Here is a 26374-nt window from a genome sequence, read left to right on the forward strand (position 1 = left end):
ATAATATTTAGGCGGTTCGTAACCTTCTTCTTTATCCTTTCTAAGTGTGTATGCCAGTTCAGTTTTTCATCTATGGTAACGCCAAGGTATGTTACGTGATTTGAAGGTAATATGCGTCTCCCTTCTATATTAATCTCCAAGAGTTTGGGGTTTCGTTGTACTTTGGAGCGACAGTGGGGAGGTAGGAAATCTACTGCATGAGATTTTGCAGAGTTTATTGATAGTTTCCATTGATTACACCAGCAAATAAAGGAGTCTAAGGCCTTTTGGAATGTTTTATTAATGGATTGAACTGTTTTTCCAAGAGTTAGGAAAGCAGTATCATCTGCAAATTGGAATACGTGTGTGTTGTTGTCCATGGTCAGCATATCTGTTACATACATTAAATATAACAGCGGTGACAAAACAGACCCCTGCGGGACTCCTCTGTGCAAGAAGATTGGATAGGATGTTGCCGAGTTAAGAGAGATGTATGCCATGCGGCCTGCCAGGAACGAATGATTAAGGCGAATGTAGCATTGTGGAAGTTGGAATTTGTAGAGTTTATATATTAATCCCGAATGCCAAACTTTGTCAAACTCCTTTTCCAGATCGAATAAAAGAAGACACGATGGCAAGGACTTGTTATAGTGGTTTGTTATAGTTGTTATCAATCTCAGAAGTTGGTCGTTGAGGCTGATGGATGATCGGAAGCCTGCTTGATGTGCAGGAAGAAGCTTCTCTGATGAAAGGTGTTGGTGCAATCTGCGTACAAGTACTTTTTCAAAGATTTTGCTGAGTATCGATGTGAGCTGTATTGGTCTGTAAGAGGATACTTCGTGAACAGGTTTCCCGTGTTTGGCGCAGAGCAGCATTTTGGATACTTTCCATTCTGTCGGGAAGTAGCCTGTTTGTAGTATATAGGTATATATGGTGGCTAGAATTAGAAAAAAGGTTCTTGGAGCCTCTTTGACGAGCCGGTAGGTTATCTGCTGGATCTTCAATCTGAGTGAATTGTTCCTCGAAAGCATTTGGAAAGACTTCAACCTGATCTTGTGGTTCATGTAACAGTCCGGTTGGTTCTTCTATGACTCTGACGTGTGATGAGTCCTTGGGACCAAGAAATGCTCTGGTATATTTCCATATACGCTGATAATTCAAAGAAAGGCCACTGAGTGTGTCATTCCAATGATGTGCAGTTTCTTTTTGGATGAGGGTTTTCACCTTGGAGCATAGATAGTTCCAAAGAGTTTTATATGTGGGACTCCTTGTGTGTTGCCACCTTCGTCTCCCACCGTTTTAACTGAATGTACATTTGGTGACGAAGACTGCCTGTCTTTTGTGACTATCGGTCTAGCTGTGTTACTTCTGTGCTTTCTGCTTCAGCTTTGAGCAGAGAGTGGGTGAGATGTGATACTGACTGATAGATTTGCTGGGGTGTCTGAGGCCTATCATGAAGATCGAGAAGGGAGTTCACATTCCCATTTGTCTCGTATCTTAGAAGGAGTGGTACTCCTTGAGTAAGAGTACGGTGGGAGACTTGGAACATGACAGGATCGTGGTCTGAATCCAAAGCAGAGATTACGTACGGGTCTGTGAGGAGTGGCACCCCTTTACTCATGGCTACGTCTAGCACGTCAGGCCTGCCACCTATCTTCGGATAGTGAGTGGGTTCCCGGGGTGCTTGTATAGTTAAGGTGGATCAAAGTATGTAGTCATGCAGTAGGTCACCTGCATTATTAGGATACCGTGAATGCCAGGATGTATGCTTGGCATTGAGATCTCCGGCAAGAACCACTTTATTGCCTAGTTTACTTATGTTGTCATAATCATCTGGTACAAGTCCCGTAGCAGGTGATCTGTATCCTGCCACGAGAATGAGTGAATCTCCGGGAGTTAGAATGCGCACATTTAGCGCTTCTAGACCGTACAAAGGTGGTACATGTACTTGCTGAGATGGAAAGTCCCTTTTTACTACTAATAATCCGCCTCTCGGCCTTCCAATTCTATCCAGTCGGTATATGAGATAGTTGGGCAATGACCAGCTTTTGACTGTGTGGGAGAAGTGTGTTTCACTGATCAGTGCTACGTCTACTTTGTTATGTCTCTACCCTCTTAACCCATCTGCGTTCCACGCCATGATGGTAGGTGAGTGGTGAATTTTCGACTGACTAGAAACAGCCATCGTGAATCATTTCTGCAATGGTATCGATATATGCTGCTGCTTTTGTGGCTGTGTCCGTAGCAGAGGTAAGACGAGCAATACCTCTTTTAACATGTGGTATTATTTTGCTTAGATTCATTCTTTTGAAGAACTCAAAAATGAGTTTAATGTCTGGCTGATGTGTCATCCCGAGTGGATTCTGATATATTTGTTGTGGAGGGTGCCTCTTTGGTGATGGTTTTGGTTCGGGTGTGTCTGGACGGAGAGGCTGCGCCTGCGTATGTCGGCGAGGTTTGTTGTGAAGAAGTGGTTTCTGCAGAAGTTGCAGGTGTTTGGAGAAGTGATAATTGAGGGATATTTTTGTGTCTTCTTGTTGGTGGAAGTTTGAGCTTTCGTGTAGGCTTTGAACACTGGACATCCTCTGAAGTTTGTGGGGTGATCACCCTGGCAGTTGGCACATTTGGCTGGGGTAGTGGTGTCTGTTTTGAGACAAGCCCTTGTCAAGTGTCCCTGTCCGCATTTAAGGCAGCGGGGCAGTGCTTTACATTGGGTTTGACCATGTCCTATTCGCTGACAGCGATAACACTGTAGTGTGGTGGGTGGTTTGTATACCTGTACTTTAATTCTGTAGTCAAGAAGATATTCTTCTTTGTATATTTCGTGAGTGGTGGAGTTTCTTGAAAGCGACACCAGAAAGAGTGGCATCAACACTCGTTCATTTCAGTCCTTCTTTCTGCGAGACATTTGATGCATTGATATAGGTGTGTAGTTCTTGTCTTTCAAGAACGTCCTGCTCCAGGTCGCCCAGATAGGTATCGATGGGTAATTTTCGTATTACCACCTTCACAGGCCGTTCACTGCGAATGATGCCGGTGGCATATTCTCGTTTGGTCTGGTCGGAATATGCAATTATTTTATCATAATATGTCCTGGTTCATACTTGGAAGGTGACCTTCTCTATATTGTGCTGTATGTGAGGAGGTTGACTAAGCGTCTTGCTTAAAGTGGAGGTGTAGGCGTAAGTTGCCTTAATTCCGAACACGAAAATAGGTGGAGGCCTTGTGACATTCTTAGGTTGAGTTGTTTGAGGTGGTTGGGTTTCCTCTTCTTGAGGGATCTCTATGTCACCTGAAGGATCTTGTGCCAGGGGCGCAAATGTATTTGAAGTTGGGACGTCAGTTGATAACTGCATGGTTTTTTGTAGTTTTGTTGGATGTCTCCCTTCATATAATTGGGCGAGACTGTCCAAGTCCGTAAGTGACCTTTGGCGGCGATGCCGGCCAACAAGTGTAAATTCTGCTGAAGGTTGTTTGGAAGATTCCCCGAATGTGAGGGCTGCCTTATCTGTGGTGGGTGTAGGTTGCGATGATGCAACGCCTTGTTTTCCCAAGGAAACCAGAAAATTCTCTGGTCGGTAAGTAAAACGCAAAGGCTACGTCATTTTGCCTGCTGAACTGGCTTTGAGGTGCTCCATCCCTCTAAAGGGAAGGTTCTTGTGTCTGGCTGACATTGCAGTAGTTCGTAGACGTCATAAAAGAGGTATAGAAACCTGCGTTTCTATGTCACCACTCCGAGGGGTGGGACAAGAAAGAACATTCAATGCCCTCCTATCTCTTATAGTTCTTACCAGTTCGAATGAGTGCCACTGCAGAGCAAAAGCGTTGCCTTGGAAGATTATTTTCGACGGTGACCAAGACTTCACCGCACTCGTAGAAAGGGTCGATTTGAACTATCAACCCAAAAAATTGAAATTGTAGCCAGATATTCCTACAGCGCCGCTAGGTGCCTCTGATTGACCCTGAATGCCCTGAGCGTGCATAGCCTCCCGATGAGTGTGCTACACCGTTCACAACAATGCACGCCGATAAAGCATAACAGAGTTAGAATAAACTCTATCTCAAAAGTTTTTCACCACACGCAGCTCCTGATTATATAGTCATGAATCAGAAGGGTTGGTCATGGGATATTCACTTTTATTCACTGTATTACATTTTCTTCTCATCCTTGTGGCTTAATGTACACACACATCCTTCGAAGGGTGTTAAAACACAACTTTTCATTATATTTATAATCAAACATACCATTATTTGTGTTCTGAAAACTTAAGTTTCTTTTATACATTTTGCCAGTTCCATCTAGCGACGGCAGGTAACATCAACATCATAATGTATCTACATTTTACTTCATAACACTGTATTTCGGTTTTATTTCATTTTGTCATTATTGTTTATATCTAATGAGTAACTTTTTATATTTTTATAAGTGTACCCACCCACGATAAGTAATAATTACTTCAAGCTTGCGTCCAGCTTGCCATAACAAGCTTGCTATCGTAAGCTTTCCGCAAGTTTGTGTGCTATCTGGAAATATTCCTTGGAAATTTGTGATGCTATAAGCGAGCATTGGCCCGATTCTTGTATGCAGTGCATTGTAGCGTTTCTGATTTTAAGATTTCAAAAAGTTTCAATCGCTGATAGTAGCAAATAAGAAGACGCCCACCAACAAGGAAAACTGTCACACGTTTCTGATTCACTCAGGCCTCAGGCGTAAAACACACGAACTGAAAATGATGTGCATAGCGACTGTCTATGCTAAATATATATAAGGAACGGATTTTCCGGTTGAGCTAAGTAAGATTTACTCGATTTTAGTCTCGATTGTATTATAGCGTTTAGTAAGACTAAATCGAAATTTTCTGATTCTAAGAAGAAAAATATTAAGTCACTAAATATAACAAGTAAATAAGTTTAGAAACGCAAATGCTTCAATGAAGTTATTGTTTCAATTCCAAGATAATGTATAAAAAGTATACACAACGGGAATATTATGCCCATTTTATAGGGGTGTCCGGAACAGAATTTTTTGGATCGGGAATGGATTTTATTTAAATCCCGACATTCGGGACGTGTCGGGAATTTCTCGGGACGGGAAATGTTCAAAATTTCCCGAAACTATGGAAATCTCGAATTCTGCAGGTCATTTTCTCTTTAAGTGATTGTTTTCGCATTTCTGGAACAAAAACGAACAATGTTCGATAAGTTCCAGACATTTACAATGCAGAAAACGTCGAGAATTAATGCCTTTTATAAATGACCATTCGGTATTTTTCGACTGCTCTGGATACCAAAAAGTGTGGAAATCATTTCCAGAAGTTGGGATTGGGACGGGAAATTTTTCTCCCTATCCTGGTCCCAACTTTTCAGGATCCCGCATACAATATTCTAATATTCGAAACATATCCTATTTATGTTCATTGTTGGATAACAAGTTCTGGATCAGTTCTAGACATATATTAGATATCCAGAATTGTATGTATTTTGGATATCAAGTTTTGGACAAGATCTGGATATGTTTTGGATATCCAGAATTGGATGTCTTTTAGATATTCAGTTTTGGAAGAGATCTGGCGACGTATTTGAGATTCGGAATTGGACAATGTTTCTTACAACCAGTTCTACACACGTTTAGGCTGTGTATTACATATCAAGTATTTGTCCAGTTCTGGAAATCCTATAGACGTCCAAAGGATATATAGAATTGGATGTCCCGAAATATATATCTAATGGACATCCAATGGATATCCATAATATCCATGGATCTGATCTGGACATTTTGTTTGGATATCCGATGGATATTCGTGCTGTATGGGATAGGCAGATAGTGGGTAACTACGGTATAAAATAATTTCTCGTGATGCTTAATTCTCACTCTTAGTGTTTCCGCGGTGAAATGGCAATTGTGGACAGAGATCACCAGTGCATACCTGACGTGGCAGTTTGCCTGATAAGGAAGCGACTAGAAAACTGCAAAAAGAGAGAACGAGAAGAGATCCTTACACCAGTGTCTGCTATCTTCAAAGAAGAAACGGCTGCTCCAATTAACCAAGTTCTGGATCTAGTAACCTCCATTCCATCATATAGTCAGAAGAAAGAAGGAAAGCCCTCGGCATATATCAAGACTCCTAGAAACGTCTGTTTTCCTGATGATATAATTCGCTTTGAAGATGGTACCTCGTTTTTACAGTATAACGCACTGGAATGAGGCAGACGAATTCTTTGTTTTGGTTAATAGGGTTTGAAACCAGTGCTGAGGGGCAGCGAGCAATGGTTTCTTGACGGAACGTTTAAGAGTTGCTGCAAGCACTCTTCCCAATTGTACAGCATACATGCAGATGTAGGAAGCACATATGACAATACGCTGGTTATACCAGTCTTGTATGCATTGCTCCCAGATAAAACAGAGCGAACATACAAGCAACTATATTCATTTCTGAAAATGTGGTCTGGGCAGAACAAACCTAAAGTGCTGAAAGTGGATTTTGAACTTGCTGCAATCAATGCATTACGTTCGACGTTCCACGATTCCAAGGTTTCTGGTTGTAATTACCATTTCAACCAGAGCATCTGGCGGAAAGTTCAGAGTATAGGCCTTGCCGAAGAATACCTTGACAATGATGATGTATGCCGTCATGTTAGGATATGTAGTGCACTAGCATTAGTGGCGTTACTCACTCGACCGTGGCATCTTGCTCCGCACCTTCAGAGAGATTAATCCGATAGACAAGACCGTGGCAAAATGAACAACAATACGCACCGTGGCAACTTGAACGCCACCTGATAACTTACGTTTGCCTAAATTGTATTTCCATGGACTATTATTTTAAAAAAATCATTTTGTTCCCTTCGTTAATGTCCACTCCTTGGACATAGATGCTCGCAGAGGGGATAGTGTTGTCCACGGAGGGGACAATGTCATGTTTTTATCATTTTTTCAATCCAAATCAATGAAGCTAATTGTAATTTTAGACCCAGTTATCATTTAATAGTGAGCTCTTCTAGATTCGAAAACATTTATTTCCTATCTTGTTCACGAAATGAATGAGCTAAGTGATTTATAAGGAATTCAATTTTTTAAAAAATGTAACCTGCCAAATTTATTGTACTTTAAAATATTAAAGTAATATTTCTGAAACTAGCTATTTACCTATATTTTCTAAATTCTGAGCAAGACACTGAAATAAATTGAATGTTAAGGGAAAAATGTCTGTCTTAAGCCAGGTAGTGGTGCAATTTTCTGCCATGTGGATGCTACACTGGACATGCGCTCTTCAGATCCATACAATTCACTCTTCCATTCATCAAAGCATATGTCTCTTGCACCTTTTCATTTATTTGTTCAGTAACGTTTTGCAATCAAAAAATAATTTTTCTGTAGTTTTACGAGCGTTGACTTTACTTGTTTTCTCCCTTCTGCACCTTCAATTCACAAACAACGTAGCATGAGAAGTAATTGGACGATTTGTCTCTGTAGTCTTAAAATATTGTTCAAGTTTACTTTTCACCGAGGAAGAAAGGTTTGGTTGCTTAAAAGGGAACTAACACAGAAATGCATTTCACGGACTTCAAAATCCACTCTATGGAGATGAGAAAGTACCCTCCGTAGACAAACCAAATTTACCAACTTTTAATTTTCTAATGAACTAACAGCAAATGATTTTGGTCAAGGCTAACTTTTGATTAAGTTCCTTAAGGACACAATATTTCATTATTTTTACAAATTTTCAAAAAAAAAAAATAATAAAACTTTGTGAAATCATATCGTCGTTTCTACCCTGTTTTTGAGAATGACCCATAGGCATGAGGGTTATGTCGGAAGACAGTTTCCTAAGGACGGGGGATGATAGGCCGACACGTGAATTCTGCCTTTTTTTGTATGTTACCTTTATGATCTTACGAGCAAAGGTAATACAGAAACATTGGAAACATTGTAGGAAACAATACATTTTATATATATATATATATATATATATATATATATATATATATATATATATATATACATATACATATACAAATATTCACAGCTGAAATATCGAAAAACAAGAGGTGATGGGCCTGCACCCCCTTCTCGCGTAAGCTAAGGTTCATCTCAACACACAGTATATTCTAATGCATGCGCGCTCACTCCCTCTCTCTCGTTCACACACGTAAGGGTGGACGTACGTATATACAACCTTGGTGACAATGAAGTTCGACCAGAAAGGAATACGTGATTAAATGCACAGAGGCATAGGCGGTGGAATGGGTGACCCGCAGAAGTGACGCATGTGTGTAAGAGGAGGCGTGTGAGCAGGGAAGAATCGTTATCCCAGCATGTTGCACCCAAGGTCACATAAAGAACGAAAACGGGGAAATATACGCGTGACATTGAACTTCGACCAGGCACCAGACCCATACGGTAAATTCCAGATAGTGGCGCATTCGACGGAAGCATGACGTCACGGACACGATAAGGGAGTCCGCCGTATATAAGCGCGTGCTGTGCACCGAGGAACCGCAGTGTATCATCACCATGGCCAGGGGCAAACCTATTGACAGCACCGTGAGGAGAAGAGTGGTGGAGTTGCAACGGGATGGACTCAGTGAACGGGAAATAGGGCGCCAACTGAACTTACCCAAGTCAACCGTCCACTGCATCATCAAACACCACCAAAATACGGGTACTACAGAGTAGTACCCGTATACGGGTAAGGCCCCCGGTCGAAAACGCCTGCTGAGCGTGCGTGACCTACGGATATTTAGGCGCTATATCCAGACCAACAATCATGTTTCTGTGGCCGAATTACGACTGTGGACTCGAGAACGCTTTCACATTGAAGTGTCAACCAGAACCATTCGCCGTTACCTACAGCGATGCGGTTACCGAGTGTACAAGGCGAAACGTAAACCCTTCCTTTCCATGTTGAACAAAGGCAATCGACTACGGTGGGCACGAATGTACCGGGGATGGACATTTCGGCAGTGGAACAGAGTTTTGTGGACGGACGAATCCATTTTCAATGTTGTGTACGGGAAAATACGGAAAACAGTCATTTGTCGGAAGGAGGAACAGAATGAAGCAAAATGTTATGCACGTCGGGTACAGAAACCGGCGTTAGTGTTGGTATGGGGATGCATGACGGCATCTGGGGTTGGCCCACTACACGTCTGTGAGGGCACTGTGAATGCACACGCCTATACACGCATACTGGAGCGGCATCTTCCCACAGTGCGAAGGCATCTGTTCCACAGGCGGCGTCTCATCTTTCAACACGACAATGCCAGGCCTCATACAGCGCGGCCGACAAGAGAATGGTTGACTCGCCATCACGTGCGAACTCTGCCATGGCCACCATCGAGTCCCGACCTCTCGCCCATTGAGAATGTGTGGCGTGTTCTTAAGCAACGTGTGCAACAGAGGGGACCCACGACAGTGGCTGCTCTTATCACCTGCCTGCAGGAGGAATTGCACCGCATCGATGTGGAATACCTTGAACGACTCGTCCGCAGCATGCCCCGACGCATTGCCACAGTTATTCGCCGACGGGGCGGCGTCACACCATGGTAAACAGGATCCCCTCTAACAGTGGTCGAACTTCAATGTCACGTGTAGATGGACGAAAATGTTTTATTTTGTGTGGACACCATACATTGCTGCGTTGCAGCGGAAATTTATGTTTTCCTTTGTTCCATGTAGCCTGCTGAATAAAATATGTTCAGCATATGCATGTGTTCTTCTTCTTTCACAACGCACTCCTATATTTGTGACTGGTCGAACTTCATTGTCACTAAGGTTGTATTTCTAGTAATGAGCCTTCATTTTGCTATTTTTAACGTTCTTTCGTTTAGGAATGCTGGACCAAAGTGAGGTGTCATGATCTCCACCACCCACTTGGGTACTCCCACTGCCCTCTGTAACTTAGTAAGAGGTGGTATTTTTTGTTGGAAATATTTTTCGCTTTCAAAGTGTTGTTGGTAGTTGGTATATATTATTTTTCCAGCAAGTTAAAAACATTTGTAAAAGCATTAGCGAACAAAAAACCTGACTAGAATATTGAAGAGTAGATATTGAATTCATTCACTTAATCAGTTCCAAAACAAAAATGAATTGTGAAATTACGTACACAGTAATGGACCTCAGAGATATTGAAGTATCTATCGCTGTCGGCTTTTTTTCAATATGACTAGATTTCTGGTGGGGGTGTCAAATCTCACTTTATACTGTAGGCCAAGTCAAGACTAGTTGTTCTGATCCTAAACTGACATTGAACATTTTTTCTGGACAAGTTCCAAATTTACATAAGCAATTTTCGGCAACTAATAAAAAATGATGAGCTATATTTAAAGGGGAAAGAACTGTTTTGTACAAAGCTTTTTTTAGAGTTAAGAGAAACGTAAAATGGAAGCGTGGTTTGACCCCATTTCCCATTTTAAATGGTCCACGTATCCCCTACATCCTCTCTAGTGGACTCAAAGACAAACACACACGTGTGTGTGTATGTGTGTATGTCGGAGCCGACGTCCGTGGCCGAGTGAAGTCAGTGGTCAGCGCAGCGCGCTACGACGCCAGAGGTCCCGGGATCGAATCCCGGTTAGGACATGTACATGGATGTTTGTGTTTGTCGGGGGATACTACCGCAAAGGGGTATGCCTTTTAAAAGGAAAAATAGTTGATAGCAGAGCGCACTGCAACCCCAGGGGTCCCGGGTTCGAATCCCGGCCTGGGCATGGATGTTTGTGAGTGTCCATTCATCTATTTCATCATATCATAACTCATCCTCATCTTCGAAATTAGCCAAAAGTGGCGCAAAAAAAGAAGTAAAATAAATCAAATTAATCAATCAAGTCGACCTCCGTGGCGGACTGGTTAGCACAACGCGCTGTGATACTAGGAGTTTCGGGTTCTAATCCTGAGTAAGACATGGATATTTGTGTTTGTCCTAATGAGAATAACTGAAAATTGAGAAAATCCTAGAAATGTAAAAATTTAGAGAAAAGTGAAAAAACTTGGGAAATTCTTTTATCTAAGTGCTTAACACTGCGTACTATGGCACCAGGGGTCTTCGGTTCGAAAGCGGCCTGGGCATGATTGTTCTTTGTGAGTTACCCTTTATAAATTTTGTCACATCGTCACTGATCGTCATCGTCGTGATTAGCCAAAAGTGGAAGAAATGCTACGTAAGATAACCTAATTCAATTCATCATTTATATACAGGGTGAGTCACCTTAAATTAGAACCGGAAATGTTTCGTAAACAACAATAAATATTGAAAAACTTCTCTTGCCGATATGAACTTGTTAAATTTACAGTGGTGTAAGTCACTTTGAAAAAAAAATGACTTAGACACAGAAACCAGATCTATATAAGTCAATCTGCTAACAGAAAACGTAAAGTCAATCACAGATTCTTGTGAGGAAATATAGTACCATATTTCCTCACAAGAAATGCCATAAGGTAACGTGGGTATCACCAGACCATAGAACAGAAAACCAGATAGACCACGTGGCAATTGGACGGAGGTGGCGACGTTCGCTACAGGATGTAAGAAACAAGAGAGGTGCGGACATTGGGAGTGATCATCATTTGGTAGTGGCTAACTTTAAAATGAAAATTCAAGCTCAGAAGAAGAGAATGGAACATACAAGGAAGCGGTATGATGTTAGTAAGTTGAAGGATAAGAATCTCCAGGAAACCTTCAGGATTGAACTGAGAAATCCGTTCCAAGTAATGACCGATGAAAGTGAGCAGAATGAAACAATTGAAAGAGAATGGACAAAAATTCGATCTGCCTTCGCAGAAGTAAGTGAAAAGGTTCTGGGCTTCAAGGATAGGAGGAAAAAAGATTGGATGTCTCTGCAGACCTGGGAAGGGATTAATGAGCGAAAAGTAATTAAGGAGGCAATGAACTCAAGCAGGACAAGGGCAAGGAAGGCAGAATTGCAAACACAGTATACAGAGAAGGATCGAGAAGTAAAGAGTAGTGTTCGTAGGGATCAAAGAAATTGGGTAGACAATCTGTCTCAGCAGGCGGAGGAAGCAGCAAAAAAGAGGAATCTTAAAGAACTATACAACATCACAAAAGTTCTGTCAAGGAAACAGATGCAGAGAAATCGACCAGTGAGAAGTAAAGATGGTACCCTCCTTACGAATACTGAGGACCAACTGAAACGTTGGGAGGAGCACTTCTCTGCAACCCTTAATCGCTCTGTGGATGCTCAGATAAACCAGGGGGAAGAGGAAGATGATAATGATGATGATGTTGGCCCCAGTGTAAGAATTAGGACGGATGTTCCAACAGTAGGAGAGATTAAACAGGCTCTGAGAGAGGTACGTAATTGTAAAGCAGCTGGTGTCGACAACATACCACCGGAAGTGCTGAAAAGTGATATAAACACCACAGCAAATATGTTGCAGCCCTTATTTGAGAAGATATGGATAGAGGGAGTGATGCCTAAGGACTGGAGGAGTGGCCTGTTGGTGAAGCTACCGAAAAAAGGGGATACATCAAAGTGTGACAACTGGAGAGGTATAGCACTTCTCTCCATTCCGAGTAAGATCTTCACTAGAGTTATCCTAAACAGAATTAAGGAGCATGTTAACTTGAGACTCAGAAGAGAACAGGCAGGGTTTCGACCAAATCGCTCCTGTATTGATCAAATTAACACCTTGCGGATAATTTTGGAACAATGTATAGAATTGTCATCTCGTCTCTATACAGTTTTCGTTGACTTCGAGAAAGCATTTGACTCGGTCAACAGAAATGCAATGTGGAAGGAAGTGAAACGATATGGGGTGCCCACAAAAATTATTGATCTTATCCGAGAAACTTATCGTGATTATACATGTAGAGTTATACATGAAGGCCGTGTATCTGAACCAATAGATGTGCAGTCTGGAGTGAGGCAAGGTTGTATATTATCACCTACAATGTTCCTGATCGTGATCGATGCAGTGATGCGAAATGTAATAGGAGGGAAAAGACGTGGTATCCAATGGGGATTGAATAACAGACTAGAAGACCTTGATTTTGCAGACGATTTGTGCTTCTTATCTGAAGCACATGGTGATATGCAAACAAAACTAGCAGATCTGATAGAAAGTGCAAAAAAGGCAGGACTTGTGATTAACTCCAAGAAGACCAAGGCACTGAGGATTAACTCCACAAAAACAGACCCGTTTAATATTGGTGAAGAGATTATTGAAAATGTAGATATCTTTACTTACCTGGGTAGTGTGGTGGCAAAAGACGGAGGGGCTGCACAGGATGTTTCTCAACGAATCCAAAAAGCAAATGGCACCTTTGTGAGGCTCTATCCAGTATGGAAAAACAAGAAGATATCTATGAAGACCAAACTTCGTATTTTTCGAAGTAATGTTAAGCCTGTACTGTTGTATGGGTCTGAGACATGGAAAGTAACAAAAACGATTACCTCTAAATTACAGACCTTCATCAATCGCTGCCTGAGAAAAAATTTGAATATCTTTTGGCCAGAAGTGATTCAAAACCAAGAACTTTGGAGAAAATCTGGAGAAACCGAGGTGTCCATACAAATAAAGTGGCGAAAATGGAATTGGATAGGGCATACGTTGAGGGAGGAAAATGAGGCTGTCGAGACGGAGGCACTAGACTGGAACCCGCAGGGAAGAAGGAAAAGAGGGAGGCCTAGACAGACGTGGCGAAGATCTGTTCACGCTGAGGCCTTGGAGGAAGGAAAGAGCTGGAATGCAGTGAAGAGAATTGCCGTCAGTAGGACCAGGTGGAGATGCTTTGTTGATGCCCTATGTTCCACAGAGAACAACAGGAATTAAGTCAAGTAAGTCAAGTCACAGATTCATTCAACTGTCAACAGATGACAGTTTAAGGACTAGTAATAAAGGAAACAGCTGCTGTGTTGATCAGCAAAGTGCTGTGAGTGAGACTTATTTTGTTTTTTTAAGAAAGTGACTTACACCACTGTAACTTTAACCTGTCCATATCTAGGTATGAGAAGGGCTCATGAAATTAACGGACACAATACCTTCACCTACGTAAGGAAGTACGATTTTCAACAGAAACTTAGCGTTTTTTAATTGAAACTTTATTTTATGTTTAGCACATTTGAAAGTACGGAAGAAATAATTAAGAATGGCGTTTGTTACATTGTAATACGTCAAGTCGTTTTCAAGTAATTGTATCGTGAAGTTGAGCGCGGAAGGTGCATTCACACTATGCCTGTCGGCAGAGCTGAGTGCAAATGCCATCGTGCATACAACCTGAATGCATGTGCTGCATTTTTCCTACACTCGCCATAGACAAACGTCTGGTTAATCAGTGTACTTTGTGAGGTCTCTACTTTATTTCATAAATTTGTTAAATCAATTAGAACGAAAGAAAGAAAAATGTATAAGGTGCAAAGTATAAAAGTTGAAAACTTAAAGATTTCTCATGACCAAACGTGAAGAGTTGATTGTTCCGATGCACTAAACATCATGACGTAAATGAATGAACGCCAATACAAAATTAGAAAGATGTTAATGTACTAACCTTTATGAATGCAACTCGTGGCAGAATGTATAAAATTTATACTTTTTAATGTACAAATATTTGTTAACTCAGAAAGATTTATCAAAAACTTTTAGAAAATTTGTCAAAGCTTATTTATGTACAAACTACACATTTTACTGTAACTCCCAGTTGTTGGAACGTAACAAATTTCCTAGGCACAATGCTAAGTATGCATAAGAGTAACATGTGTGTTATGATACACGAATGACGTCAAAAGGGGGATATGTATGTTACGACATACAAATCGACTTGTGAGAATGTTTGTTTCAAGCTTCAACCTCACGTTACAATTACTTGAGAACCACTTGACGTATTACAAACGCCATGCTTAATGATTTTTGCCGTACTTTCAAATGAGCTGAAAATAAAATGGGGTTTCCATAAAAAAAACTAAGTTTGTGTTGAAAGCCGTATTTCCTTACGTAGTTGAACGTATTGTGTCCATTTATCTCATGAGCCCATCTAATACTTATATATCTGCGAAAGCAGTTTTTCAATATTTATTGTTGATTACGAAATATTTCCGGTGTAAATTTTAGGTGATTCACCCTGTATATATGCACGTGAGAGCGTGAGAAACGGGTATGTTAGGTGGTATAATATCATTATATCATGCTGTTTCCATACAGTTTGTAGATTTTCCCTCCCCCACTGGAAATTTCTAAAATACAATTCGGGTAATATAAATAGGATGCATACTTATATTATGTCCAGAAATTAAACACATGTAAATCATCACATATTATTTTACTGCAAATAATGATTATTGATTAGGTGTAATTTATTTGCAATAAAATTTCCAGCAACAAGTAAGTGTAAAACTGTAGCTGAGTTACTTTTTGAAATATGTAACTGTAACTGTCACTCTGTTACTTTTTGCAGAAAGTAAATGTAACTGTAATTCAGTTACTTTTAAGAAGTAACTTTGCGAACACTGCTGCCAACCAATGTACTTTAACGTTTTTTCATTAGTTGAAACAGTTGGGGGAAAAAATAAAAGTCCAGCATAAAAGGCCGAAGAAATAGTTCTTTGAAAGCGAACTCTTTCGACCTTTTCTTACTCTGATATAAATGTTAGAATTATTGTTGAATTATATTACATTTTACATTAATGATGATCTCTTGTCTCTTCTTATTCAGTTCTATGGTAACCTTCTGCACATTGTGTGATGATCCGCTGGACTAATGCAGATTCTAGTCACATCGCTTCAAGTGTACCTGTTTAAAGTAACAATAGGAAAGAGGCTGTGAAAGTGAAACTTGCATTTCTGCGAATAAGCAACAGAAGAAAAATAGAAAGAGTGTAAAAATAAATAATAATGTAATCATTGATGTACTGTTGAAGCAGTTGTATTTCCAATTATTGTATGATTCATTCTTAGATTTAAGAGTTTCCTATGTGTGTGAATTTTAGTAAGTTTTATGAATTTCATTAGATACAGCAGTGTAAATAATGTTTGTTGCGTAAAAAGAGTGTATTTCTTTCAAATACATTTTTCAAGTTTTATACATTTTTTATGTAAACAAAGTAAATGAATTTTTGTTTTATTTTATAATCTGCCAAAAAAGTTTAAAATAGCACACCATTCATTTCTTAAAAATAATGAATGAATATAATGAATAAGGTAATGAATTCAGAATAGAAAAAAGAGTTCAACAATTCAATAACAATATGAAAAAATGTATTTGTTACTTAGCACATAGGTTACATACATGTATTAAGCTTTCTACAGTGGTGCCTCTAGGCGGCCTCCCTAGAGAAGTGGTTAGCACAGCTCGCTACCCCGTCACCAGGGGTCTCTGGTTCTGCTTATCAATTTAATTCTATCATTACTCATTCTCATCTTCGCGATTATCAAAAAGTGGGAGAAATGAGAAGTGAATATAACCTAAATCAATCAGGCAATCAATCAACAGTGGTGCCTTGCAGATACCAATTGCAATCCGTTTCCCATGGATGGCTAAGGGAATAATACATAGCAAAAATAAACAAATAAATAACTCAGGGAATAGAAAAAAACAACACATGTTTTTGTCCAACTTTACTGGCCGCTAAGGCAGTGATAAATCATATGCAACAAAATCTAAAAGTTCTAAAATTTAATACAGGAAAATTTCCTGAGGAAAGAATTAAGAAAGATTACCAAATTAAACTGTCCAATTGATTGAATGATTCGCAGGATTTAAATGATGATGAAAATATAAATGAAACAGACGTAAATAAGAATTGGGAGCAAATACGTGATGCAAAAGAATCAGCAACTAAAGAAACTATAGAATACCATAAACCAAGAAAAAGTAAGCCATGGTTTGATAATGAATGTCATAATCCAATATAAATAAGAAATCAGGCCAGACTTAGGTGGTTAAATAACTCTGATGATACAAATCCAAGCAATTATAATAGAATAAATCGAGAAGTTAACAGAACGTTTAGAAGTAAAAAAAGAGATTACTTGAAAAACAAAATTAACGAAATTGAAACAAACAGCAAAACCAAAAATATAAGAGTTATATGAAGGTGTATATGAATTTAGAAAGGGGTGGCAACCTAATGTAAATTTGATAAAAGATAAAGACGGTGATTTTCTAGCTGACCCAAGCGATATTCTAAATAGATGGAAGAACTACTTTAATGACCTCTTAAATGTCCATGTAGGAGATAAATCAGAAGTAAATGAAGTACACACAGCAGAACCTTTAGTTCCAGAACCTAACTTGACTGAAGTTAAAGATGCTATTAAAAGGCTTAAGAATAACAAAGCACCTGGCATTGATTTAATACCAGATGAGTTAATTAAATATGGTGGAAATTCGTTAATATATCAAATTGATAAATTAATTTGTTTAATATGGAATAAAGAAGAAATCCCTCAACAGTGGAAAAAATCCATAATTGTTCCTGTGTTTAAAAAAGGTGATAAATTGAACTGCAATAATTACCGTGGAATTTCTCTGCTCTCAACAACATAAAAAATATTATCTAACATTCTTTTAACAAGACTAATTCCATACGCTAATGAAATTATAGGTGATTTTCAATGTGGATTTAAACGTAACAGATAAACTACAGATCAAATTTTTCACATTAGACAAACACTTGAAAAAAAGTGGGAATATAACCAAAATGTCCATCAGCTATTCATTGATTTCAAAAAAGCTTATGATTCAGTCAAAAGAGATAAATTATATAATGTATTAGTCGAGTTTGGAATACCTAAGAAGCTTGTTAGTATGATAAAAGTATGCACCAGTGAAACAGAAAATAAAATTGGTGTGGGTATTAATGTGTCTGACAAATTTACAATTCATGATGGGTTAAAACAAGGAGATGCATTATCTCCATTGCTCTTTAATTCTACCTTAGAATATGCTGTTAGGAATTTAAAATAAACTAACGAAGAACTAAAATTAAACGGTGCGACTCAGTTGTTAGCATATGGAGATGATGTAGACTTATTAGATATATAAATACAATTAAGAATAAATAAATATATGTATTTATATCATATATATATGATATAAATACAATTAAGAATAATGCTAAAATATTTTCAAAACTTCTAAAGATATGGGTTTGGAAGTTAACAAAGAGAAAACTAAATATATGCTTACAGTCCGAAACCAAGTGTTAGATAATAATCAAAATCTAATTATTGATAACAACTTGTTTGAACCAGTTTCCAAAATCAAATACTTAGGAGTAATATTAACAAATGTAAATTATATTAAAGATAAAAAAGGCGGCTTAATTCAGGAAATGCATGTTACTTCTCTCTTCTTAAACTTTTGTCTTCTCGTTTAATATCTAAGAAACTATAAGTTAAAATATACAAAACAGTAATTTTGCCTGTAGTATAGTATGGGTGTGAAACATGGTCCCTTACATTGAGAGAGGAACATAAATTGAGAGTATTTGAAAATAAGATCCTTAGGAAAATATTTGGACCTAAAAGGGATGAGGAGACAGGTGAATGGACAAGGTTACATAATTTAGAACTACATAATTTGTATTCATGTCCAGATATTATTAGAATGATTAAATCAAGAAGACTTAGGTGGGCAGGCCATGTGGCACGAATGGGAGAGGAAAGAAGAGTTTACAGAATTCTCGTTGGGAAACCTGATTTTAAGAGACCTGTAGAAAACCAAGACGAAGATGGAGGGACAACGTTGACCTGAAGGAAATCTGTAGGGATGGAAAAGAGTATATAGATCTTGCTCAAGATAGGGACATATGAAAGGCCTGTGTTCCTGCAGCCATGAATCTTCGGGTTTAAGAAGGCTAGAGAGTTATTTATTTAGTTAGTTAGTTACTGGCCGCTAAGTTGCTGGCATCCACGTGTTTAGTTTTAACTGTGATACAACGCTGTGTATTAAACTTGTTTCATGCGTTATACCCTGTCTCAATTATCTATGGAGCAGGCGAATGAAAACAAGTCTCTGCGCAATAGTGACTGCTCCATCAATGAACACGTGAGGGGGAACGTGATTGCGTGGAAGGGGTAAAGCGACTACGGTTACCAACCTTCGCAGCAGCGTGTACTGCTTCGCTCTGCCCACTTGATTTCCTCCCCTTCTCTGACGGTATTTGTGGCCGGTCTCCAGAGATAAGTTGAACAGAGTATAGTCATTCATTTATTGTTATTTCAGGTTTGAATGCTTTGGCCAGTCTTTCTTTCAGTGTATTTTAACATTTGTTAGATCCCTTCGTATGTGTGAAGTACAGTACCCCGCTTGCTTAATCGTGTAATAAAAAGAAAACCGACTGCTGAGGGATTAATATTTCCGTAGGGACCAGGTTTGTTATGCGTAGCACTTTCCGGCTCGTGTTATCACGTTCTTTATGCAAGACTTATTTTCTGTTCAATGACAGGTATGTAACCAAATTATGATTGAGCTTTTTTCATTAAGTTATTGAACACCGATTACAGATAATTTTTCTGCTCGATGTTGTTAAAATACTTTGACCATGCTTTGAAATATGAAATTAGTAACATTTAAGTCGTATCCATGTGCTCTTAAGTCTTCAGGAACCAGAAAGAACAGTTTGAAAATGAACTTTGAAGTTCCTAAGATTTCATTGAACTGATCTGAAAGTAATATATAATTTAGTTTTTGGTATTATTTTACATTTTCTTTGCACCTTTTAATAACTGATCAAGGAACAAATACAAAGGAATATTCGTGTCCACACTGGAGTTTGAAATGAATGCAGAATCTTCAAGGGAACAAACTATCAGTCAATATGCCCGAACACTGATCAGCTTCGAGGTGGTATTTCCAAAATTAATTTCTGATTTCTCACATTGAACACAAACATTATCTGTAACATAATAATTATCAAAACACGTAAAAATCACAAGCACTCGTTGGTTGAAGGTAAGTCTGGACTTAATTTGTGGTGAAGCTACACTAAGATGCAGTATCTGCATCAGAAGCGAAATTCTTTACTTGCACTACAGTGTTCACTGCCCTCAAAATCGAAAGAAGATTTAATCACAATTAATGTTTGCTGTCAACTACATTGGAGGATTGGCAGTGGAGCAAGAACGGGAGGTACAGGTGTACAATGTACCTTCCGTAGATTCGAGTTGCACCCCTTGTACCCCCTCAAAAAACTTGACAGAAGCAAGGTTCTCCTTTTCGAATAACTTAATTTCGAATAGTAAAAGACAAAAAGTTTACTTGGTTTACAAACATTAACTTATTTTCCAAATAAAATTAAAACTTCTGTAAACCTATTGTACGTACTATATTGTAGTACTTGATCTGTACCCTGGAAAAGCTTTTATATAGACACGTGTAAAACGGTGGAATGAGATAATGTTTAGTTTTAGGATGTTTATCACTTAGTTTAAGGAAATCAGTCAAAGACTTATGCAACTTTCTGTAAGAGGGAGAGGTACACATTTCTAAGCAAGTAACTAATTGGAAGATAAGATATTAATCAATTCCAGAAGAGTACAACAGTGACCTTCACTTTCAAACTTTTAAAATGGAATATTCAGAAACTAAATACTTCCTCTATAAAGTTTTCGTTACATTTTCGAAAATACACGGTCAATTTTAAAACTTGAAATTTTGTTCAAAAAGTTTCAGAACAAGGAAAATGCGGACATATTTTATGAGCGAGTTTTACCAAGTTAAATTGTAGGAATTCATGGAGAAATTTTAAAATATTGAAAAGCCTTCCAAGTGTTCAACGGTAAAAACTGAACAAATAAATATGTCTCTGCATATTCTTGGCAAATTTAGTGATCTGGTCGTTCGAAAGTTCTACACAATTATGTAGAAATATTAATTGGATTTGCCGACGTCGGAAAGTCGTTATACTTTGCCGATTTTCAGAATCTACCAATAACCGGCAAAACGTAATTCAATTATCCTTCTCAATTCTGAAACGATTGACGCATCAGACACCAAGTACGTTAAAGATACTACAGATCTTTCTCATCCCCTGTGAGCAAAAATTGGATATAAAATAAACTTTGACAATATTTTGATTAGAGACTATAAGACCAGAACGAGAACAAACATTTAGAACTCGAGACTATAACGAGAAGGACATCAAGTTTCATTGGAGCATTGACGTTAACGAGACATTGACATGAACCGAGGTAAATCTCTGTTTCTTAGCACAGGGTGTTTTCCCAGAAACATGGAAAAAGGCAATTGTTTTACCACTTGGAAGATTGAATGATTTGTGACCAGTAAGCATACCCTCAATGATGTCGATAATTCTAGAGCTTATTTTTCAAAAACAGCTATTCACACAAGTAATAACCACATCTAGTTTTCCGAAGCATTAATCTGGCTTTCCGCCCAATCACAGCACCACAACAGGGAATCAAAAATTGCTAACGATGTTAAAGAAGTTATTGATGAAGGAAAAATTACCTTACTTCTTTGCCTCGACTTCTCAAAAGCTTTCCATTGCGTAAACCATGACGTTCTACTCGTAAAATTACATAGCATTGGAGTTACTGATATTACCCACAATTGGTAATCGTACCTTTCTTGCAGAAAGCAGTGTGTAAAATTAGACGCAAAATTAACTGCTCTTCTGGCTGTCTAAACATTCATAATGGAGTCCCTCAGGGGAGCATCCTTGGACCTCTAATTTTCTCCACTAATGTAATGGACTTGCATAAGTGTCTCTCATATGCTCGGTATCACCAATATGCTGATAATACTCAGATTTACATACATACAGGCACTGGCGTACGCAGGATTCGTTTCAGGGTGGGAGGGTTGAACTTGTGAATGTGTGCAGCAACACACAACTCGCTGTAACCGGTGTAGCAACGCAAGTCGTTTAGGATAACCAGACGTCCTCTCTTTCCCGGACAAAACATCTTTTTCGGGTCCTAAAAATAGTCCGGGTGTGTTTTTAGAAACATTTGGGAATATTCTCTTTTCTGGGATTAAGACAACTGCTCAAGTTCAAGATTAGTAACAAAATGTTATTTGTAGAGAAATGTTAATATTGTTTCGCCGTTCAGTTTCCAAGTAAAGAAATTTAACACTCTAAGTTGTAAGGTCAGACGAGGCATTTTTCTTCCAGCAACAGCAAAAAAATGTTATTTTTTGCGTCTGTTCTGTTGTCGCCGCTTGTAATATGAAATGCTGATTTCAAAGCATTTGCGACATCTACCGAGGCTCGTGGTGAGCAACACGTTTCCAACAATAGGTAAGAATATGCCATACGCTGCGGCTTACTTTCATTTGAGTTTCAAGACAAAATTCAGAAATAAACATTAATTTTTAACTGCTGTACTCTTTGTTGTTACATGTTAGTGGAGATGTGAAGTTCTGTCGATCAGCAATCTGAACCATTCCGAATCGCAAGTGTGTTTTTAGTGACGATTTGCAAAAAAACTGTTTCCTGACTTTAAGCCTGGAAGAAATAAATCAGAGGCAAAATATCAATTTTACTTTATTATTTTAAAGTAAGAGACCAAGTTTCGCAACCGTATAGAGAATAATATTAGAATATTAGAATATTCAGACAATATTTTCCTATAATGAGGTCTATTACTCGTATTAGTTATACGGAAGCGGTGCAAAATTGTTTTACATGGGTGTGTGATCTATAAGCTCACCAAAACACCAGTAAGCACAAAACGTGTGTTCGAAATGCTGCATCTTCGTCGAAAGTGAACTTTTTGCAATCTAAAAATGTCCTCTATTTTAAAGTTTGTCATCTGATAAACCTAAAGTCCTTCCCGTATAATATTTTTTAAATTCTTTGAAATACAGTGTATATAATACACAGGATAAGCAATACAAAAGTATTCTGGACAGTGAAGAAGAAGCAGTAACCTGATGCCGCAGACACACGCTCTGTGTGTTTGACACAAGTCAACTCCTACGCACTTCCAAAAGGACACTAGACCAAAGCGGAAGACTTTCTGCTACCCCTAAAATCTGCAAATGGACCGGTCCTTCCTTTAACCCCGCACACCGTCTTCCCTCGTTTGGGGATCTTCTCGTGAACTGACTGCTGTATGAAGTACAGACTTGAAACACTGATTATAAAGATCCACCACTCCCAATCCCGCCGTCTTGTAATCAAGGGGTCCCGAATTCGATTCCCGGTGGAATTACATAGTGGTTCGGACACCACTTTAAACTGTAGGTCGAGTCACGACTAGCCTATTTGTGCAAAAAGTGGACTTAAAACATCAAATCAATCAATGAATGACTCCCAATCCTTCCTTTGTAATCTGTGCGTATACAAAAAGGGGCATGTGCAGCCACCTATGGTGGGTTCGAGACTCACATCGTTGTCATAGTAACCTCTCTACCAATCACATTTTAATCCTGCAAATGTGTTACATCGTTGCCATAGCAATCTCCCTGCCATTCACATCTTGCCAGTGACAGTTGGATGCGTCTCAGTGAAATGATCCGTTCCCTCCCCCCCCCCCTTCCTGCATTTACTTTCTACTAATAATTCGGATATATCTCCTAATCGTAGAAACTTGTGATATTTATTTAACTGTATAAAAATGTCACAACGATAAATACCATTATTCAGTTAATGTGTTTCATGTTTGGATTATTACTACGTTTAAGTTAAGATATATGGGGCTATTCACCGGATGTTTACATTTCTCTGTTTCCTTGGCGTGGGCGGGAACTTCACTTCCTGTTTTGAATAGAATAACATGAGAGTTCAAAAGGATAAAGGCAGGGTCTTAAGAAAAGGCGACATTCATTGTGTGGATTTTGGTTACAACACAACGTTGGGAACAATTTTTTTTTCTCGGGTATCTATGCATAGTTTTCAAACAGATACGATACAGAAAAATCAGTGGATTCAAGCAGTAAAGCAAAAATACTGGACACAAACACGAGGGAATAGGCTCTATAATCGACAATACAGTAGTGTAATAACCCCGTTTCAAGTGGCACCTATTGTACGAATCTTACCATAAGTACGAATTAGCCTTCCGTGTAGCCTTTTATGATGTATTTTACGACATGTTTATACCTCATGGGCCCTTTTTCGTAGCCATTTTCGAATTGTTCGAGGGGCACACGGGCCCTCGGTTTAGCCTTTCACGATGTGTTTTTTTTAGAAGCCCATAGCTTTATTTTACGATACGTTCTTAAGAGCGGCGTAATTTTTCACGATGTGTTCTGAAAGGGGCGTCTTGAAGAGTCCCATATGCAGCCCCCGGTGTAGTTCACGTTCTTTAACAGGTTAAGCTAACTTATATGGGGCAAAACATACTATCCGCATCCTCGGTAAGAAGATTGGATTGATTGGATTGATTTGGTGTTTTAAGTCCACTTTATGCACAGTAAGGCTAATCGGGACTGGATCTACAGTTTAAAGTTTGTCCAAACCACTATGTGCCTCCACCGGGTATCGAACCCGGGTCCCCTTGATTACAAGGCAACGACGCTACCACTGCGCCATCGGGGAGGCCCTCGGTACGAAGAGATGGTGGGGGCTTAACCATATTGGACTACATTAAAAATGGTCCGTCACTCGTTCGTTCTTCACGTTGTATTCGCAAACAGATTTCGGCTAAGTCTAATTGTTTCGGAGTTATATGTTGTACATTTTCTACAACACAGCCATCTAGGATCAAGTGTCGAACTCCACCAATTTTTTTCAAATGTTAATCATTTTAAACTTTCTTTGCCAGAAATTGGGGATGACAGTAAGCGTTAGACAAAATACTTTGGAGCAGAATGTATCTTCTCTAAGACGTCGTATATTGCTAAAATATCTTTAATTTACATATTTCTCGTACCGCCGAATGTTGTTCTATTAGACTCCTTCAAAAAAAATTGCCAATTAGCTTTCGCTAATTGAGCACAACAGCGACAAGGGTTAATAGGGCTCATACGATGATATGTAAATCGTTGGTTCCTTCGATCCAGACAGATGGGTCGAATTGAAACTGGGATATTTTGCACTTTTTGTAATGAAAGAAACAAATTTAGATGGTGGTGGACATACTTTCCCCATATCCGGGGATTTTCCTTCAAAGGTATACAAGTGACTGCACTCCTTCATTTACTCACCTTTACTTGATCGGTAGAGGAACGCCCTTGTGGGCGATAGAATCCGAAGAGGCTACACTAGTAGATCGGAGACTAGAAGCAGATCGTCTGACGAATCAACCTAAGTAGGATAGCACACATAATATTCTTCTTGTACATTCAACCACAAATATCTCTACCATACGATCTACCAAAAATTGTTGTAAGTGCTCAACACTCGTTTCTAACACAAATATCCCAAGTGGACGTGAAGTTGGTGTCAGAGTGGCCTTTTTCAACAGCCATCCTTGGTACGAGACGAGTGGGTGCCTCAGATAGAGTCTACTACTACGACGCGGTACATGTCGGATGATAGTGTGTGTGTTTGCTGGGGGTGGGCTCCCTTGGCCCTTCGGGGTGCTTGAGTATGGTGGTGTCAAAAGTACATGTTTGGGAGATATGTCAAGCTAGCCGTCCGCCTCGTTAGGTGTTCTCCTATATAAATAACAAACCCTCAAAAATTTCGCTGTACTTGCAACTGCAGAATATTAACTTGTTTTAAGCGATATACGAGGAATTTATCATCTTTTGAAGGTATTTAGTTGTGTTTCATAGGAATTTCGCTTCATTCTGATCAGATTCAAACATATGCGTTCTCCGGTGTTGTAGAGTGATCCCCAGTAATTTCTTATAAATAAAGAACAGTACGATAAAAAATATGGAATCCGAACGAACCTCCTCCAGTTTTGCTGAAAAATCTAAAGATGTATGTCCAACTTGTGGGAAAAAAATCTCGAAAACCAAAATTAGCAAGCACAGGGCAAGATGCGAGCAATCTGGTTCCCAGAAAAAGAATGGTTTGTTGCCGACCAAACCCTGCCCCAATGCACAAAACCCATTAGCACCAGTAGGTCATAAAAACAGTTTCTGCGGCATCAAATGGTGCCCGGCTCTGATTGGTTGTTTCTTGATAAAATGGAACCTGAGGGTAGCCTTCTATGATTTATTTTTAGGGGTACATAGTGTTTTGTGATGTGTTTTTAACCTCATGGACATTTTTCTTGATGTGCTTTTAGGGGCCAGCATAGTTATTTACGATATGCATAAAATCTTATGGATTTTTTACTTATGTGTTTGTGTTTTACATGGGGGGCTGGCAAAGCCTTTAACGGGTTAAACTAACCTACAACTAGTGAGTTGGCAACACTTATTTTATTATGCATGATCTATGGTGATCTAAATCTAACCTCACACCCACACACACACACGTACACAGCCTAGCAGAATATGTCAATATACATGAAGTAACTTGCTGGCAACACTTCTACGAGTTGTTTGTGTTCAGAAAGCAAGCTATGGAGGCC

Source organism: Lepisma saccharinum, chromosome 2 (genome assembly GCF_977018435.1).
Source record: "Lepisma saccharinum chromosome 2, izLepSacc3.1, whole genome shotgun sequence".
NCBI classification, from domain to species: Eukaryota; Metazoa; Arthropoda; class Insecta; order Zygentoma; family Lepismatidae; genus Lepisma; species Lepisma saccharinum.